Source organism: Panulirus ornatus, chromosome 46, assembly GCF_036320965.1.
Source record: "Panulirus ornatus isolate Po-2019 chromosome 46, ASM3632096v1, whole genome shotgun sequence".
In the NCBI taxonomy this organism is placed as follows: domain Eukaryota; kingdom Metazoa; phylum Arthropoda; class Malacostraca; order Decapoda; family Palinuridae; genus Panulirus; species Panulirus ornatus.
In genome coordinates, this window is record NC_092269.1 from 12,621,436 (window position 1) to 12,641,887 (window position 20,452).

The 20,452-nt window shown below is 41.6% G+C and overlaps 1 protein-coding gene across 1 annotated transcript in view; it reads right to left on the reverse strand.

Moving 5' to 3' along the window:
* The window catches only part of LOC139763309 (sodium/hydrogen exchanger 2-like), a 378,447-nt gene that overhangs the window by 88,445 nt on the left and 269,550 nt on the right, over positions 1 to 20,452 (reverse strand). The window lies entirely within an intron of this gene.

Sequence of the window (20,452 nt, forward strand, 5' to 3'; positions counted from 1 at the left end):
AAAACAGTGCATTACTTTTGCATTCATCTTAAAAGTATGGGTATGTCACTCATCTACCATTTCAACACTTCTGATCAAGCCCACACAAAACATACCATATGGATGCAGGAGGTAACATAACCTAAACTTATTCCCACACAAAACAGACCCTATAAAGAAACAGATAAAAACACTTGCCATCAATTGACACCAGAGAACAAATCTAAACTTATTAAACAGCATGATCATCAATCTAAAAAAAGCAAGCTGGTATTCCTAACTTCCAATTTGAAATCTCTCCCAGGCCAACCAAAAATTAACCCCTTTGCCTGATGCCATAATGTCGGTTCCCTCTCCCTGTTCTATAGGTATTATTATGGTTTTTGCTCCCAAGAACTGGCTGCTTGTGTGCCCCTACCACTAGTTAGACCACACAGGATTACTTTGTGGCCGTTGGCAACTGACAGGTGGGCCATTCAGATAATTGTTTCTTTCCCCACACATTAAAGCTCTGCAACTCTCTCCCCTCTCACATCTTTCAAAATAACTTCCTTACAGTGGAGGCTCCCATCATGGACAGAAGTCCACATAAAGACCAGGCCTTAATAGAATTATAGAAAGGATTATAAAAGGGAAAAAGAAGAGAAAAGGAAAAGAATATACAAATTTTGGAGGAAGTAAAAAAGCTGTCGTTAGAAAAGTGCCAGGTCAAAGTTACTGGGAATGATATGAGAAGGTAGAGAGTTCCAAAGTTTTGAGGTGTAGGTAAAGAATGGCCCATCCGTGAGTTACCAACTGTCATACAGTAATCATGAGACACAGAAACTTGCTGAGTATTGTGTGGTCCACCTAATGATGGGGGCAGACAAGCAGACAACTCAAAGGAACAAAAACCAAAGTAATACCTACAAAAGAGGGAAAGTAAACCAACATTGCAGTGTAGGGCAAGCAGGTCAAGCTTAGAAGTTGGCATGGGAGAGTTTATAAGTAGGATCGCTCTTGACTTAACTCTCCATACAAGGACAAATCAATCCTTGGAATAAATGGAGTAACTGTTCAGAGGGAAAGAAATTTCAAAATCTAAACAGGACTTCAATTTCTTAGAGGCAGACTTAGCTATTTCCACAATGTGGGGTTTCCAAGAAATAGTGGATGTTACAGTAATAGTAGTGTGTTCACTGTGTCAAGAAGTGGAATTACAGAACCATCAAAGGAGAGAGGAAAGTTGTGATGGGTTTTAGATAGAAAGAAGGTAGAAACTGGGTCTTGGAAGTATCAAACTTAACCAGCTTTCACCTGCCTCACTAAGATATCTTGTCCAAATCTGAGATTACTGAGGAAGCTCTGCCTAGACAAGAGAAGAATGAGCAATACTGAAGAATGGAGAGGAATGCAGAGTTGAGTCATCAGTATATGAGTCATTTGGTTATTTGTGAAAGTGAGGAAATCATTAACAAAAAGGTGAACAAGTGTAGGGGAGAGGACAGAAACTGATGCCAAACCCAGGCGAAAGCTTTGGATATGTCAATAGCAACTACATAGGAATCTCCAAAATCATTCTGGAAAGATGACCAGAGATTTATAATATAGAAATACTATTACCAGTGGATCTTGCCTTATGGAAGACATAATGGTGATCAGAGAGAAGACTGTGGGATTCAAGATGCTCAAGGACATGGGAATTGAGGAGGGACTCAAAAAGCTATGGGATGATAGTTCAAGGGGTTGGAATGGTCACCCTTCCTTAGGATGGGATGCACCAACACATGCTTCCATGAAGAATGAAAAGTTCTGGTTTTTAAACAGGAATGGAACAGATGAGAAATCACAGGTGCAAGTTCTGAGGCGCACTATTTCTGCACATGGGGATGGATGCCATCAGGACCATAAGCCTTGCTTGTGTCCACAGAAAGAAATGCTTTCTGGACAGTCCAAGTGGAGATTATAGAGATGGGCATAGGATTAGTAAAAGGAGTGAAGTATTGTTAGAGTCATCTAAGGTAGAGTTACAGGAGAAATGGGAACACTAGAGAGTTGCTTTGTCTATGCGAGAGACAGCTACAGTACTGTCAGGATGGAAAGGTGAAAGAAAGGTATAGCGACAGACGTTGTTAGCAATGCTCTTAGCTAGAGACCAGAAAGACCTATCGGTGAATGATAAGGACAGGTTATCACACGTCCTCTGTATGAATGAGCACTTTGCATCATGGATAATGTACTTGCAAGATTATGGGCAGTGAGAAATAGTGAATGGAAGTCAGAGGAAGAGGAGTTTTTTTCAAGCCTGATGTGCCTGATCCCTTGCCTGAATGACCTGAGAACAGGAACAGTTGAACCATGGATTACAAGAAGTTATCTTAGAGGAAGAAAAGGAGATAAATGCTTCCATTCCAACAACAATAATCTCTGTTATGCATTTGGCAGAGACAGAAGCATCAACACATATGAGAGAGTAATTTACCCAAGGAAAGCCAGAAAAGAATTTCTGTAAGTCATTCCAGTCAGCTTTGTTGAAGTCTCAATGTTTACATTTAAAAGGGGCTGCTGGAGGGGAAAGTGCCATTAGAATAGATACATTCATGAGAATGTGATCAGATGATCAATTGGGGGCAAGATTTTGTATTTCCAGCAGAATGAATTTGAAATGAAACACAGATCCAGAATATTAGAAGTGGTCACAGTGGTAAGGAGTATAGGCAGGATGGGAGACACTTTGTTATAGATCTGTAAGAATGGAGAACATGAGGGCTTTGATCCCCCTGCCATCCATATGGGAGGAATTCAACCATTTCCTATGGCGAAAGGTGAAATACCTAAAGAAAAGGATCTCAGCTTGTGAGAAGATGCTACAATCTCATGGCAGGAATTTAGATAGTCAAAGATATAGAATCTGTAGAACTGAGAAATAGGTGAAACAAAGGAAAAGTGTGGTACTTGAAAGACAGATGTTAAGCCACATAACATCAAATTTTGGGGAGTCAAGGTCTTCAAGGCATGCAACAGGTGTGCTGATGTTAGAATATGCACAGACACTACCTTTGAACTGGAATCATGTGTGGAGATTACAGCTGGATATGAAAAAGGGGCTAGTGAGATTATTAGACAACTGGGTCTCAGAGAGAAGCAAGATATCAAGAGTGGTACTAGACAGATGGTGTTCAACAGAGAAGTTGCTAGGGAAACCATGAAAGCTGGTAAAATGAAGAGAAAAAGAACAAGGTCTATCAAAGAATGCAAAGTCGTGGGAGGGGCCAGTATTACTACTGCCAGAGCCTTCACTCTCATTAGCAAAGGAGTCAGGCAGAAACCCAGAGATTCTTAACACCACATGATGCTATGGACTAGGGGCCATTGATTTGTTGGACTCTATCATTATCATATTAAAAAAGAATGAGTGTACAGACATGAGGCTCCAAGAGAGATCATGGGAAGAAGATAAAGGAGGTTAGAGCAGGTATATGGTGTCTGTAAGATGGCAGGGCTGGGCCAGATGACCCTTTATAATAAGACAGAAAGTAAAACCAGCAATCCTAATATGAAGAATGTAAGGTGGTTCTGGGTACCATGAACTGACACATTTTACGAGAGGTTTTTCACTCCCTCCAAAGCTTGTAAATACTTTCCCTTGTCTCTTTTTTTCCCTTTCATAATCCGTTTTAAATTTCAATTAAGGCCCAGCCTAGACTTCTGTTCATGACTGGAGCATACATACATACATATATATATATATTTTTTTTTTTTTTTCATACTATTCGCCATTTCCCGCATTAGCGAGGTAGCGTTAAGAACAGAGGACTGGGCCTTTGAGGGAATATCCTCATACTGGCCCCCTTCTCTGTTCCAAATCTGAATAAATAGATAAATATATATAGGGGAGAAAGAATACTTCCCACGTATTCCCTGCATGTCGTAGAAGGCGACTAAAAGGGAAGGGAGCGGGGGGCTGGAAATCCTCCCCTCTCATTTTTTTTTAAATTTTCCAAAAGAAGGAAGGAAGGATATATATATATATATATATATATATATATATATATATATATATATATATATATATTTTTTTTTTTTTTTTTTTTTTTTTTTTTTTATACTTTGTCGCTGTCTCCCGCGTCTGCGAGGTAGCGCAAGGAAACAGACGAAAGAAATGGCCCAACCCCCCCCCCATACCCATGTACATACACATGTCCACACACGTGTATACATACCTACACAGCTTTCCATGGTCCACCCCAGACGCCTCACATGCCTTGATTCACTCCACTGACAGCACGTCAACCCCTGTATACCACATCGCTCCAATTCACTCTATTCCTTGCCCTCCTTACACCCTCCTGCATGTTCAGGCCCCGATCACACAAAATCTTTTTCACTCCATCTTTCCACCTCCAATTTGGTCTCCCTCTTCTCCTCGTTCCCTCCACCTCCGACACATATATCCTCTTGGTCAATCTTTCCTCACTCATTCTCTCCATGTGCCCAAACCATTTCAAAACACCCTCTTCTGCTCTCTCAACCACGCTCTTTTTATTTCCACACATCTCTCTTACCCTTACGTTACTTACTCGATCAAACCACCTCACACCACACATTGTCCTCAAACATCTCATTTCCAGCACATCCATCCTCCTGCGCACAACTCTATCCATAGCCCACGCCTCGCAACCATACAACATTGTTGGAACCACTATTCCTTCAAACATACCCATTTTTGCTTTCCGAGATAATGTTCTCGACTTCCACACATTTTTCAAGGCTCCCAAAATTTTCGCCCCCTCCCCCACCCTATGATCCACTTCCGCTTCCATGGTTCCATCCATATATATATATATATATATATATATATATATATATATATATATATATTCTTTTTTTTTCTTTTTTTTTTTGCTTTGTCGCTGTCTCCCGCGTTTGTGAGATAGCGCAAGGAAACAGACGAAAGAAATGGCCCAACCCACCCCCATACACATGTATATACATACACGTCCACACACGCAAATATACATACCTATACGTCTCAATGTACACATATATATACACACACAGACACATACATATATACCCATGCACACAATTCACACTGTCTGCCTTTATTCATTCCCATCGCCACCTCGCCACACATGGAATACCATCCCCCCTCATGTGTGCGAGGTAGCGCTAGGAAAAGACAACAAAGGCCCCATTTGTTCACACTCAGTCTCTAGCTGTCATGCAATAATGCCCGAAACCACAGCTCCCTTTCCACATCCAGGCCTCACACAACTTTCCATGGTTTACCCCAGACTCTTCACATGCCCTGATTCAATCCACTGAACCCCAGTATACCACATCAATCCAATTCACTCTATTCCTTCCCCGCCTTTCACCCTCCTGCATGTTCAGGCCCCGATCACTCAAAATCTTTTTCACTCCATCTTTCCACCTCCAATTTGGTCTCCCACTTCTCCTCGTTCCCTCAACCTCCGACACATATATCCTCTTGGTCAATCTTTCCTCACTCATTATATATTCTCTCCCCCCTATCCCCTATATATATATATATATATATATATATATATATATATATATATATATATATATATATTTTTTTTTTTTTTTTTATACTTTGTCGCTGTCTCCCGCGTTTGCGAGGTAGCGCAAGGAAACAGACGAAAGAAATGGCCCAACCCCCCCCATACACATGTATATACACACATCCACACACGCAAATATACATACCTACACAGCTTTCCATGGTTTACCCCAGACGCTTCACATGCCTTGATTCACTCCACTGACAGCACGTCAACCCCTGTATACCACATCGCTCCAATTCACTCTATTCCTTGCCCTCCTTTCACCCTCCTGCATGTTCAGGCCCCGATCACACAAAATCTTTTTCACTCCATCTTTCCACCTCCAATTTGGTCTCCCTCTTCTCGTTCCCTCCACCTCCGACACATATATCCTCTTGGTCAATCTTTCCTCACTCATTCTCTCCATGTGCCCAAACCATTTCAAAACACCCTCTTCTGCTCTCTCAACCACGCTCTTTTCATTTCCACACATCTCTCTTACCCTTACGTTACTTACTCGATCAAACCACCTCACACCACACATTGTCCTCAAACATCTCATTTCCAGCACATCCATCCTCCTGCGCACAACTCTATCCATAGCCCACGCCTCGCAACCATACAACATTGTTGGAACCACTATTCCTTCAAACATACCCATTTTTGCTTTCCGAGATAATGTTCTCGACTTCCACACATTTTTCAAGGCCCACAGAAATTTTCGCCCCCTCCCCCACCCTATGATCCACTTCCGCTTCCATGGTTCCATCCGCTGACAGATCCACTCCCAGATATCTAAAACACTTCACTTCCTCCAGTTTTTCTCCATTCAAACTCACCTCCCAATTGACTTGACCCTCAACCCTACTGTACCTAATAACCTTGCTCTTATCCACATTTACTCTTAACTTTCTTCTTCCACACACTTTACCAAACTCAGTCACCAGCTTCTGCAGTTTCTCACATGAATCAGCCACCAGCGCTGTATCATCAGCGAACAACAACTGACTCACTTCCCAAGCTCTCTCATCCCCAACAGACTTCATACTTGCCCCTCTTTCCAAAACTCTTGCATTTACCTCCCTAACAACCCCATCCATAAACAAATTAAACAACCATGGAGACATCACACACCCCTGCCGCAAACCTACATTCACTGAGAACCAATCACTTTCCTCTCTTCCTACACGTACACATGCCTTACATCCTCGATAAAAACTTTTCACTGCTTCTAACAACTTGCCTCCCACACCATATATTCTTAATACCTTCCACAGAGCATCTCTATCAACTCTATCATATGCCTTCTCCAGATCCATAAATGCTACATGCTGATGATTGGGAATACCTGGTTTAAAAAGCGAGATATACATAAGTATACTTATGTAAGTAGGAGAGATGGCCAGAGAGCGTTATTGGATTACGTGTTAATTGACAGGCGTGCGAAAGAGAGACTTTTGGATGTTAATGTGCTGAGAGGTGCAACTGGAGGGATGTCTGATCATTATCTTGTGGAGGCTAAGGTGAAGATTAGTATGGGTTTTCAGAAAAGAGGAGTGAATGTTGGGGTGAAGAAGGTGGTGAGAGTAAGTGAGCTTGGGAAGGAGACCTGTGTGGGGAAGTACCAGGAGAGACTGTGTACAGAATGGAAAAAGGTGAGAACAATGGAAGTAAGGGGAGTGGGGGAGGAATGGGATGTATTTAGGGAATCAGTGATGGATTGCGCAAAAGATGCTTGTGGCATGAGAAGAGTGGGAGGTGGGCTGTTTAGAAAGGGTAGTGAGTGGTGGGATGAAGAAGTAAGAGTATTAGTGAAAGAGAAGAGAGAGGCATTTGGACGATTTTTGCAGGGAAAAAATGCAATTGAGTGGGAGAAGTATAAAAGAAAGAGACAGGAGGTCAAGAGAAAAGTGCAAGAGGTGAAAAAAAGGGCAAATGAGAGTTGGGGTGAGAGACTATCAGTAAATTTTAGGGAGAATAAAAAGATGTTCTGGAAGGAGGTAAATAGGGTGCGTAAGACATTTTTTTTTTTTTATACTTTGTCGCTGTCTCCCGCGTTTGCGAGGTAGCGCAAGGAAACAGACGAAAGAAATGGCCCAACCCCCCCCCCCATACACATGTACATACACACGTCCACACACGCAAATATACATACCTACACAGCTTTCCATGGTTTACCCCAGACGCTTCACATGCCTTGATTCACTCCACTGACAGCACGTCAACCCCTGTATACCACATCGCTCCAATTCACTCTATTCCTTGCCCTCCTTTCACCCTCCTGCATGTTCAGGCCCCGATCACACAAAATCTTTTTCACTCCATCTTTCCACCTCCAATTTGGTCTCCCTCTTCTCCTCGTTCCCTCCACCTCCGACACATATATCCTCTTGGTCAATCTTTCTTCACTCATTCTCTCCATGTGCCCAAACCATTTCAAAACACCCTCTTCTGCTCTCTCAACCACGCTCTTTTTATTTCCACACATCTCTCTTACCCTTACGTTACTTACTCGATCAAACCACCTCACACCACACATTGTCCTCAAACATCTCATTTCCAGCACATCCATCCTCCTGCGCACAACTCTATCCATAGCCCACGCCTCGCAACCATACAACATTGTTGGAACCACTATTCCTTCAAACATACCCATTTTTGCTTTCCGAGATAATGTTCTCGACTTCCACACATTTTTCAAGGCTCCCAAAATTTTCGCCCCCTCCCCCACCCTATGATCCACTTCCGCTTCCATGGTTCCATCCGCTGACAGATCCACTCCCAGATATCTAAAACACTTCACATATATATATATACTCATTTTTGTATGGTTGCGAGGCGTGGGCTATGGATAGAGTTGTGCGCAGGAGGATGGATGTGCTGGAAATGAGATGTTTGAGGACAATGTGTGGTGTGAGGTGGTTTGATCGAGTAAGTAACGTAAGGGTAAGAGAGATGTGTGGAAATAAAAAGAGCGTGGTTGAGAGAGCAGAAGAGGGTGTTTTGAAATGGTTTTGGCACGTGGAGAGAATGAGTGAGGAAAGATTGACCAAGAGGATATATGTGTCGGAGGTGGAGGGAACGAGGAGAAGTGGGAGACCAAATTGGAGGTGGAAAGATGGAGTGAAAAAGATTTTGTGTGATCGGGGCCTGAACATGCAGGAGGGTGAAAGGAGGGCAAGGAATAGAGTGAATTGGAGCGATGTGGTATACCGGGGTTGACGTGCTGTCAGTGGATTGAATCGGGGCATGTGAAGCATCTGGGGTAAACCATGGAAAGCTGTGTAGGTATGTATATTTGCGTGTGTGGACGTATGTATATACATGTGTATGGGGGTAGGTTGGGCCATTTCTTTCGTCTGTTTCCTTGCGCTACCTTGCAAACGCAGGAGACAGCGACAAAAAAAAAAAAAAAAAAAAAAAAAAATATATATATATATATATATATATTAAATTTTAGGGAGAATAAAAAGATGTTCTGGAAGGAGGTAAATAAAGTGCGTAAGACAAGGGAGCAAATGGGAACTTCAGTGAAGGGCGCAAATGGGGAGGTGATAACAAGTAGTGGTGATGTGAGAAGGAGATGGAGTGAGTATTTTGAAGGTTTGTTGAATGTGTTTGATGATAGAGTGGCAGATATAGGGTGTTTTGGTCGAGGTGGTGTGCAAAGTGAGAGGGTTAGGGAAAATGATTTGGTAAACAGAGAAGAGGTAGTGAAAGCTTTGCGGAAGATGAAAGCCGGCAAGGCAGCAGGTTTGGATGGTATTGCAGTGGAATTTATTAAAAAAGGGGGTGACTGTATTGTGGACTGGTTGGTAAGGTTACTTAATGTATGTATGACTCATGGTGAGGTGCCTGAGGATTGGCGGAATGCGTGCATAGTGCCATTGTACAAAGGCAAAGGGGATAAGAGTGAGTGCTCAAATTACAGAGGTATAAGTTTGCTGAGTATTCCTGGTAAATTATATGGGAGGGTATTGATTGAGAGGGTGAAGGCATGTACAGAGCATCAGATTGGGGAAGAGCAGTGTGGTTTCAGAAGTGGTAGAGGATGTGTGGATCAGGTGTTTGCTTTGAAGAATGTATGTGAGAAATACTTAGAAAAGCAAATGGATTTGTATGTAGCATTTATGGATCTGGAGAAGGCATATGATAGAGTTGATAGAGATGCTCTGTGGAAGGTATTAAGAATATATGGTGTGGGAGGAAAGTTGTTAGAAGCAGTGAAAAGTTTTTATCGAGGATGTAAGGCATGTGTACGTGTAGGAAGAGAGGAAAGTGATTGGTTCTCAGTGAATGTAGGTTTGCGGCAGGGGTGTGTGATGTCTCCATGGTTGTTTAATTTGTTTATGGATGGGGTTGTTAGGGAGGTAAATGCAAGAGTTTTGGAAAGAGGGGCAAGTATGAAGTCTGTTGGGGATGAGAGAGCTTGGGAAGTGAGTCAGTTGTTGTTCGCTGATGATACAGCGCTGGTGGCTGATTCATGTGAGAAACTGCAGAAGCTGGTGACTGAGTTTGGAAAAGTGCGTGGAAGAAGAAAGTTAAGAGTAAATGTGAATAAGAGCAAGGTTATTAGGTACAGTAGGGTTGAGGGTCAAGTCAATTGGGAGGTGAGTTTGAATGGAGAAAAACTGGAGGAAGTGAAGTGTTTTAGATATCTGGGAGTGGATCTGGCAGCGGATGGAACCATGGAAGCGGAAGTGGATCATAGGGTGGTGGAGGGGGCGAAAATCCTGGGGGCCTTGAAGAATGTGTGGAAGTCGAGAACATTATCTCGGAAAGCAAAAATGGGTATGTTTGAAGGAATAGTGGTTCCAACAATGTTGTATGGTTGCGAGGCGTGGGCTATGGATAGAGTTGTGCGCAGGAGGATGGATGTGCTGGAAATGAGATGTTTGAGGACAATGTGTGGTGTGAGGTGGTTTGATCGAGTGAGTAACGTAAGGGTAAGAGAGATGTGTGGAAATAAAAAGAGCGTGGTTGAGAGAGCAGAAGAGGGTGTTTTGAAGTGGTTTGGGCACATGGAGAGGATGAGTGAGGAAAGATTGACCAAGAGGATATATGTGTCGGAGGTGGAGGGAACAAGGAGAAGAGGGAGACCAAATTGGAGGTGGAAAGATGGAGTGAAAAAGATTTTGTGTGATCGGGGCCTGAACATGCAGGAGGGTGAAAGGAGGGCAAGGAATAGAGTGAACTGGAGCGATGTGGTATACCGGGGTTGACGTGCTGTCAGTGGATTGAAGCAAGGCATGTGAAGCGTCTGGGGTAAACCATGGAAAGCTGTGTAGGTATGTATATTTGCGTGTGTGGACGTATGTATATACATGTGTATGGGGGGGGGGTTGGGCCATTTCTTTCGTCTGTTTCCTTGCGCTACCTCGCAAACGCGGGAGACAGCGACGAAGTATAATAAAAAAAAATATATATATATATATATATATATATATATATATATATATATAAGTGTGTGAAAGAAGAAAGTTAAGAGTAAATGTGAATAAGAGCAAGGTTATTAGGTACAGTAGGGTTGAGGGTCAAGTCAATTGGGAGGTGAGTTTGAATGGAGAAAAATTGGAGGAAGTGAAGTGTTTTAGATATCTGGGAGTGGATCTGGCAGCGGATGGAACCATGGAAGCGGAAGTAGATCATAGGGTGGGGGAGGGGGCGAAAATTCTGGGAGCCTTGAAGAATGTGTGGAAGTCGAGAACATTATCTCGGAAAGCAAAAATGGGTATGTTTGAAGGAATAGTGGTTCCAACAATGTTGTATGGTTGCGAGGCGTGGACTATGGATAGAGTTGTGCGCAGGAGGATGGATGTGCTGGAAATGAGATGTTTGAGGACAATGTGTGGTGTGAGGTGGTTTGATCGAGTAAGTAACGTAAGGGTAAGAGAGATGTGTGGAAATAGAAAGAGCGTGGTTGAGAGAGCAGAAGAGGGTGTTTTGAAATGGTTTGGTCACATGGAGAGAATGAGTGAGGAAAGATTGACCAAGAGGATTTATGTGTCGGAGGTGGAGGGAACGAGGAGAAGAGGGAGACCAAATTGGAGGTGGAAAGATGGAGTGAAAAAGATTTTGTGTGATCGGGGCCTGAACATGCAGGAGGGTGAAAGGAGGGCAAGGAATAGAGTGAATTGGAGCGATGTGGTATACCGGGGTTGACGTGCTGTCAGTGGATTGAATCAAGGCATGTGAAGCATCTGGGGTAAACCATGGAAAGCTGTGTAGGTATGTATATTTGCATGTGTGGACGTATGTATATACATGTGTATGGGGGTGGGTTGGGCCATTTCTTTCGTCTGTTTCCTTGCGTTACCTTGCAAACGCGGGAGACAGCGACAAAGCAAAAAAAAATATATATATATATATATATATATATATATATATATATATATATATATATATATATATATTTTTTGCTTTGTCACTGTCTCCCGCGTTTGCGAGGTAGCGCAAGGAAACAATATAAGCTGCCTTCTCAGCCCACATAACCTGACATGAAGAAATGTTCTCAATTATGGTAAAGTCCCAGAGTTTCTAACTGCACTGTTTACACTGGAGGAAATTCTGAGTCATCATCAAACTTAAGGACACTCTTTGGAGGCGATTCCACAAGCAGTAGCCATCTCACTCATTTTGTCTGCTTCAACGCGCTTTTCTGTTCTTTTCACATTCCAGTGTTCTAAATCATCAAACCATATTTATATATGGTTTATATCCCTGGGGATAGGGGAGAAAGAATACTTCCCACGTATTCCCTGCGTGTCGTAGAAGGCAACTAAAAGGGAAGGGAGCGGGGGGGCTGGAAATCTTACCCTCTCATTTTTTCTTAATTTTCCAAAAGATGGAACAGAGAAGGGGGCCACGTGAGGACATTCCCTCAAAGGCCCAGTCCTCTGTTCTTAACACTACTTCGCTAATGTGGGAAATGGCGAATAGTATGAAAAAAAAAAAATATATATGGTTTGATCGAATAAGTAATAATAGGGTAAGAGAGATGTGTGGTAATAAAAAGAGTGTGGTTGAGAGAGCAGAAGAGGGTTTTTGAAATGGTTTGGTCACATGCAGAGGATGAGTGAGGAAAGATTGACCAAGAGGATATATATGTCAGAGGTGGAGGGAACTAGAAGTAGTGGGAGACCAAATGGGAGATGGAAAGATGGAGTGAAAAAGATTTTTGAGTGATCGGGGCCTGAACTGCAGGAGGGTAAAAGGCGCGCAAGGAATAGAGTGAATTGGAACGATGTCAACGTGCTGTCAATGGATTGAACCAGGGCATGTGAAGCATCTGGGGTAAACCACGGAAAGTTCTGTGGGGCCTGGATGTGTAAAGGGAGCTGTGGTTTCAGTGCATTATTACATGACAGCTAGAGACTGAGTATGAACGAATGTGGCCTTTGTTGTCTTTTCCTAGCACTACCTCGCACACATGAGGGGGGAGGGGGTTGTTATTTCATGTGTGGCGGGGTGGCGATGGGAATGAATAAAGGCAGACAGTATGAATTATGTACATGTGTATACATGTATATGTCTGTATGTGTATATATATGTATACGTTGAGATGTATAGGTATGTATATTTGCGTGTATGTATATACATGTGTATGTGGGTGGGTTGGGCCATTCTTTCGTCTGTTTCCTTGTGCTACCTTGCTAACGTGGGAGACAGTGACAAAGCAAATTAATAAATGAATAAATATATATACTCATTCATTTATCATACTTTGTGCCAGAGGGAGTGGAAGGTAGGGGAAGAGCCTTTCCTTTGCTATCCCTTTTTTCTTCTGCATATAAGGGGACTTTTATTTTTAAGTAGTGTTAAGCCTAGACCACCTAGCTTGGGTCTCTCTCTCTCTCTCTCTCTCTCTCTCTCTCTCTCTCTCTCTCTCTCTCTCTACGTATATAGTAAAAGCTTTGCAGAAAATGAAAGCCAGCAAGGCTGCAGGTTTGGGTGGTATTGCAGTGGAATTATTGAAAAAGGGGGTGACTGTATTGTTGACTGGTTGATAAGGATATTCAATATATGTATGACTCATGGTGAGGTGCCTGAGGATTGGCGGAATGCTTGCATAGTGCCATTGCACAAAGGCAGAGGGGATAAAAGTGATTGCTCAAATTACAGAGGTATAAGTTTGTTGAGTATTCCTGGGAAATTATATGGGAGGGCATTGATTGAGAGGGTGAAGGCATGTACAGAGAATCAGATTGGGGAAGAGCAGTGTGGTTTCAGAAGTGGTAGAGGATGTGTGGATCAAGTGTTTGCTTTGAAGAATGTATGTGAGAAATACTGTGAGGAGCAAATGGATTTGTATGTAGCATTTATGGATCTGGAGAAGGTATGTGATAGAGTTGATAGAGATGCTCTGTGGAAGGTATTAAGAATATATGGTGTGGGAGGTAAGTTGTTAGAAGTGGTAAAAAGTTTTTATCGAGGATGTAAGGCATGTGTATGAGTAGGAAGAGAGGAAAGTGATTGGTTCTCAGTGAATGTTGGTTTGCAGCAGGGGTGTGTGATGTCTCCACGGTTGTTTAATTTGTTTATGGATGGGGTTGTTAGGAAGGTGAATGCAAGAGTTTTGGAGAGAAGGGCAAGTATGCAGTCTGTTGTGGATGAGAGAGCTTGGGAAGTGAGTCTGTTGTTCGCTGATGATACAGCACTGGTGGCTGATACGGGTGAGAAACTGCAGAAGCTGGTGACTGAGTTTGGTAAAGTGTGTGAAAGAAGAAAGCTGAGAGTAAATGTGAATAAGAGCAAGGTTATTAGGTACAGTAGGGTTGAGGTACAAGTCAATTGGGAGGTAAGTTTGAATGGAGAAAAACTGGAGGAAGTGAAGTGTTTTAGATATCTGGGAGTGGATTTGGCAGCGGATGGAACCATGGAAGTGGAAGTGAGTCATAGGGTGGGGGAGGGGGGCAAGAGTTCTGGGAGCATTGAAAAATGTGTGGAAGGCAAGAACGTTATCTCGGAAAGGAAAAATGGGTATGTTTGAAGGAATAGTGGTTCCAACAATGTTATATGGTTGCAAGGCATGGGCTATAGATAGAGTTGTGCAGAGGAGGGTGGATGGGCTGGGCTGGAAATGAGATGTCTGAGGACACTATATGGTGTGAGGTGGTTTGATCGAGTAAGTAATGAAAGAAAGAGCAGGTGGGAAAAAAAAATACCTTGCATGATTAACATATCCGAAGGGAATTTTTTGGAAAGTCATATGGTAGAGTGAACATGAGTATGTCATGCATCCCATCATCAACAACATGCATCCCTTCACTTTCATTTATAAAGACAAAAGTAAGGACAAACTAGAGCCCCAGCCTCTTGACTTACCATTCCTATAATATTTCTGATGTTGAAGAATGATACAATGATTCTTACTGTCTCAAAGCAGGTGACATGGGGTAACTAATGCTGGTATGTTATCACAGCATTGACAGGGAGAGGGATCAACTGTTGAAGAGGTATTATGCATTATGATGACTGATTACATGAATTCAATACTGAGAGTGACACGTGATGATCAAACCTAATTTTGAAGATACTAAGGATGTTGCTCTGAACAACAATTTCTAAGAGCTTATTCCACACATCAATAATGCTGTTGGTAAAGAAATATTTCCTACTGTCTAGATTAACTTAGTGACCTCTTTAAGTTTTAACCCATTTCCTCTCACTGGTAATGCTGGCGCTAGTGTAAAGAAATGTTCAATATCGACATCGTTGAATTCTTTAAGTATTCAAAACATTCTACAAATTTGCCCTAGAGTCATCTCTTTCTTTAGGTGGACAATCTAATTATTGCAGTCTCTCTCCATATGGTTTGTTGGACAAAGAAGGAATCGGTTCGATTGCTCTTTGCTGAACTACATACAATTCAAGAATATTCTAGCTTATTCAAGGTGTGGTCCAACTAGACTTAGATATAGTGGCATCATCACATCCTTACTTTTGTAGGTAAAGTTTCTGTTAATAAATCCAAACATCCTATTCACTTTCTTAGAAGCTTCATTGCAATGCTGGGAGAATTTGAAGTTATTAGGGAAAGTCACTCCTAGGTTTCTCACACTAGTGGTGTCCTTTATTTTGTGGCCCATGAGTTCATAACAAAAATTTTTGTTGAGGTTCGCTACTTGTAACAGCTGATATTCATTGATATCAAATGGCATTTGCCCTGTACTAGACCATATGAAAATTGTATCTAAATCATTTCATAATCTTAGCTTATCTTTTCCTATTAACTGGCACTGCATATATTTGAGTCATCTGCACATTTGAACACTAAAGGTATTTTGCTATCAATCTATATCTCTGATGCCCATTCCCTCTGAGAACTCCCTTGAAGGGTGGCCATGGCAAAAGAGTCTTAACTTATCCATGCCCTTACATGCCTCCCTCGCATACATCACTCCACACATTCTTCCACTATTTCTCTCCCTCCAGTATTCCTCCACTCTATTTACCCATGTCACATGTGGTCTTCCCCTCACACTAACTCCTTTATTGTACTATCATACACTCTCCTTGCAAACTCCCAATCTTGCATTCTTTCCACATACCTAAACCATCTCATATTATTACATTTCACCCATTCTACTAATCCACAATACACTCCCTTTGCATATTCTGCCATACCAGATCTCTCATACAGCCCTCCATTTCTTTCTTCAGTCCATCTAGTCACACCACATGCTCTTTTCAAATAGCTAATTTCCACAGCCTGAATTCTTGACCTCTGTGACTCATTTCATGTCCATGTTTTGACCTACTATCCTTGCTCTTATTCACATTTACTCTCAACTTTCTCCTTTCACTTATTTTTCCAAACTCAGTCACCAACTTCTGCAATTTCTCACTCGAATCAGTCACCAGAGCTGTATCATCGGTGAACAGCAACTGACTCACTTCCCAGGCCCTTTCATCCCTAACAGACTGCATACTTACAATTTTCTCAAAAACCCTTGCATTTACCTCTCTAACTATCCCATCCATAAACAAACTAAACAACCATAGGGAAACTTTTCACTGCTTCTAGCAGCTTACCTCCCACACCATATACTCTTTAACACCTTCCACAGAGCATCTCTATCAAGCCCATCATATGCCTTCTCCAGATCCATAAATCCTACATACAAATCTATCTGTTTTCCTAAGTATTTCTCACACACATTCTTCAAAGCAAAAACCTAATCCACACATCCTCTACCACTTCTGAAACCACACTGCTCCTCCCAAATCTGAAACCTAACATTTGGTTACCTTTTTAAATTGCTGCTTGACACTGTCTAGTGTATTCTAAATTGTCGCTAATGACAACTCCAAGGTCCTTTTCTTTATTTCCTTTAGTTAGAAAGTTCCCTAATAGTTTGAAGTCGTAACATATATTCTTGTCTCCAAAGCGCATAACTTTACACTTGTCTACATTAACCTTCGTTTGCCATCTGTCTGACCACTCTGCTAGTAAGTCAAGATCTCTGAATCATTTTGCAGTCCCACCTGTATACAGCTCTACCTCTTAATTTAGAAACATCACCAAATTTGGAGATCTTAGATATGAGACCGAATTCTAGGTCATTAATGTATATTATGAAAAGAATTGGGCCTAGGACTGACTCCTGTGGCACATCACTCATTACGTTTAGCCAATCTGAGGCTTTGCCATTTAATACTACATACTGCTTTCTTCCAGTAACCAAGTCTCTGATCCATGTACAGAGTTCTTCACTGATTCCGCGTGCTTTGTGTTTGCATAAAATACTCATGTGAGGAACCTTATCAAAAGCCTTTTGGAAGTCTATATATACTACATCAGATGGTAAATTTTTGACCCCAATTCTGATAGATAACATTAAAAAATTCCAAGAAATTCGTCAGGCAGGATCTTCCATCGTATAATCTTGTGTTCTTCTAGAAACATGACAATTTTATCTCGTATAATTTTTTCCATCATTTTACCCAACACTAACGTAAGGCTAATTGGGTGGTAGTTGAAGCTCACTTTTTGTCTCCTTTTTTATATATACAGGAGTGACATTTGCTAGTTTCCAGTCAGGTGGCACCTGACCATCCAACAGAGATTTGTTGAACATTTTTGTTATGGTGTATATCAGCTGTCTCCTGACCTCCTTTTAAAATCTTGAAGCTAAGTTATCTGGGCCGTTGGATTTGTTAGAATTTAATTGGTCCAGGCATTGAAGTACTTCAGAGCTCTTTATTTCTCTAACCTTAACTCTAACCTTCAACTCTCCTTCATCAGAACCATGAAACATTTTCATTGGTTGCGGTATTCAAGATGTTTCTTCATTTGTGAATACGGAGTTAAAAGAATAATTTAGTATGGTAGCCATTTCTCTGTCATCAGTAGTTAGTGTGTCATGTTTGTTTCACAGGAGTCCAATTCCTCCTTTTTACAATCTTCCTTTGTCTTATATATGTGAGGAATTCCTTAGGATTATTCTTAACTTCAAAGGATATTCTTTTTTTTCTTTGTCGAGTTTACTCTGTCTTACAACCTTCTTATGGATGAGACATACCAACACATGTGTCCAAGAGGGAAAAAGTTTTGATCTTTAAATGGAAATGGAAACAATGAGCAAGCACAGGTGCAAGTTCAGATGCACACTCTTTCAGTACACAGCAACGGGTGCAAGCAGAACCATAACCCTTGCCTATGTCCATGGAGATGAGCACTTTTCTGACAGTCCAAAAAAATATTATGGGTAGGGGCATAAGTTTAGTAAGAGGAGCATCAGGGAAGAAGGAATGTCAGTCATCCAAGGTGGAGTTAGAGGAGAAACAGGAACCAAGGAGAGTTGCTTTGTCTATGGGTGAGACAGGCAAAGTACCATCAGAATGAAAAGTGAAGGAGGGGACAGATCTTGTTAGTGATGTCCTTAGCTGAAAACAAGAAAAACCTATCAGTAGATAATGATGAGAAGATATCACGCTTCCTTTGAATAAAGTAATGCTTTGCCTTACAGATAATGTACTTGATATGATTAAGGGCAGTGAGAAATGCTAAATAGGAGTCAGAGGAAGGACAATTTTTCCAAGCTTGATATGCCTGATCCCTTGCTTGAATGGCCCCAGAACAGGAACAGTGGAACCATGGATTGGATGAAGAGATCATCTTGGAGGAAGAGGGGATAAATGCTTCAATTCCTGAAAGAATAACCGCTGCTATGCAACTGGTGGAGACAGAAGCATCACCACATAAAAGATAGTAATTTACTCAAGGAAAGTCAGAAGAAAGTGTTCGTACGTTATTCCGGTCAGCTTTGTTGATGTCCCAATATTTATGTATAGAAGGGGTTGCTGGAAGGGTAGGTACTCTTAAAATACATACATTTAGGAAAGTGAGACCAGATGAGCCAAAAGGGGGTAGGATTGTGTAGTTCAAGCAGGATGGATTACAGGTGAAAAACATATCCAGAATATTAAAAGAGTGGTCATAGAGGTCAGAAATAAGGGTAGGGAGGGAGATAATTTGCTCTAGAGCACTGGGAATGAAGACCATACAAGCTTCAATCCCTCCATCATCCATATGGCAGGAATTCAGTCATTTCCTATGGTCAACATTCCAGTCCACTAAATAAAGGATCTCAGCTTATGGGTAAGAGGATGCCACAGTCTAATAGCAGGAGTTTAGACAGCCAAAGGAAGATGTAATATTTGTGAAATTAGAAGAACAACAGGTGAAACAAAGGAAAAGTGTGTTAGTTGTGACACTAGCTTGGAACCACAAAACATCAAAGTTTGGAGATTAAAAGTCCTTGAGGCATGCAACAATGTGCTGATGTTAGAATATTCACATACACTACATTTGAACAGGAATTTTGATGAGCAGAGATTATAGTTGGATATGAAAAAGGGGCGAATGAGAACATCACTAGACCGCTGGGTCTCAGACAGAAGTAAGATATTAGGAGAGGTAGTGCACAGATGGTGCCCAAAACAAAAGAGGTTACTAGACAGACTATGAATGATGGTTTAGTGAACAAAAAAAGAAAAGAAGGTCTATCAGAGAGGGAGAGTTCATGGGAGGGGCTGGTAGTACTACTCTCTGATCCCTCCATCTCACTGGCAGTAAAATCTGTGAGAAACCCAGGGTTTGTGAGCACCCAATGATACAAGGGACTAAGGGCCACAGACTGTGGTTTCCAAGAGCAAATCAACTGTCTCATCATTTGCTGTTGCTCTTTTATCTTCTCTAATGGACTGGTTTGATGGGTAGGAAAGATACCATGCTCATATTCTCAAACATTTGTTCTCTTCAGTTCTCTGGTAAGTGTGTAACTTGACAGAAATTCGGCAATATGTACATCCCTCCAAGGCTTATATTCCAATTCCATGTCAAACTGGTTAGCTCGGAGTAACATTCCTTGCAGTTACTTAGACACTTGGTCTAGAGAATATTTTAGGAGTGATTGTAAAGCTTTGTGGTCACTTATTACCTCAGTCTCCCAAATGTATATTGATGAAACTTTGTCAGGGTAAATGCTACTGCAAACATCTCTTTCTCAATTCGTACATACCTGTGATCTGCAGAAGCCAGTGTTCTACTTGCATAAGATACTGGTTTACCTTCCTGTATCAACATAGCACCTAAGCTTGTCTCATGAACATCAAAGAAAATTAACACTGGAGAGGATGCCACTAACTGCTTGATCTTGTCAAGAGCTTCCTCTTGTACTCTTCCCTATTGCCATTCGATATCTTTATTGGTTAGCTGACACATAGGTTCCATCATAGACAATTTAGGTAAGAAACTAGCTAAATAATCCACCATGCCTGCTAATCTGTGTACCTCTGTCACATTTTGTGGAGTTTTCAGCTTAACAATGGATGCCATTTTATCAGGATCAGGTTTCAATCCATACTTAGATACCTTATGTCCAAGAAAAGAAATCTTAAGACTTCTTCAAATCTATCTT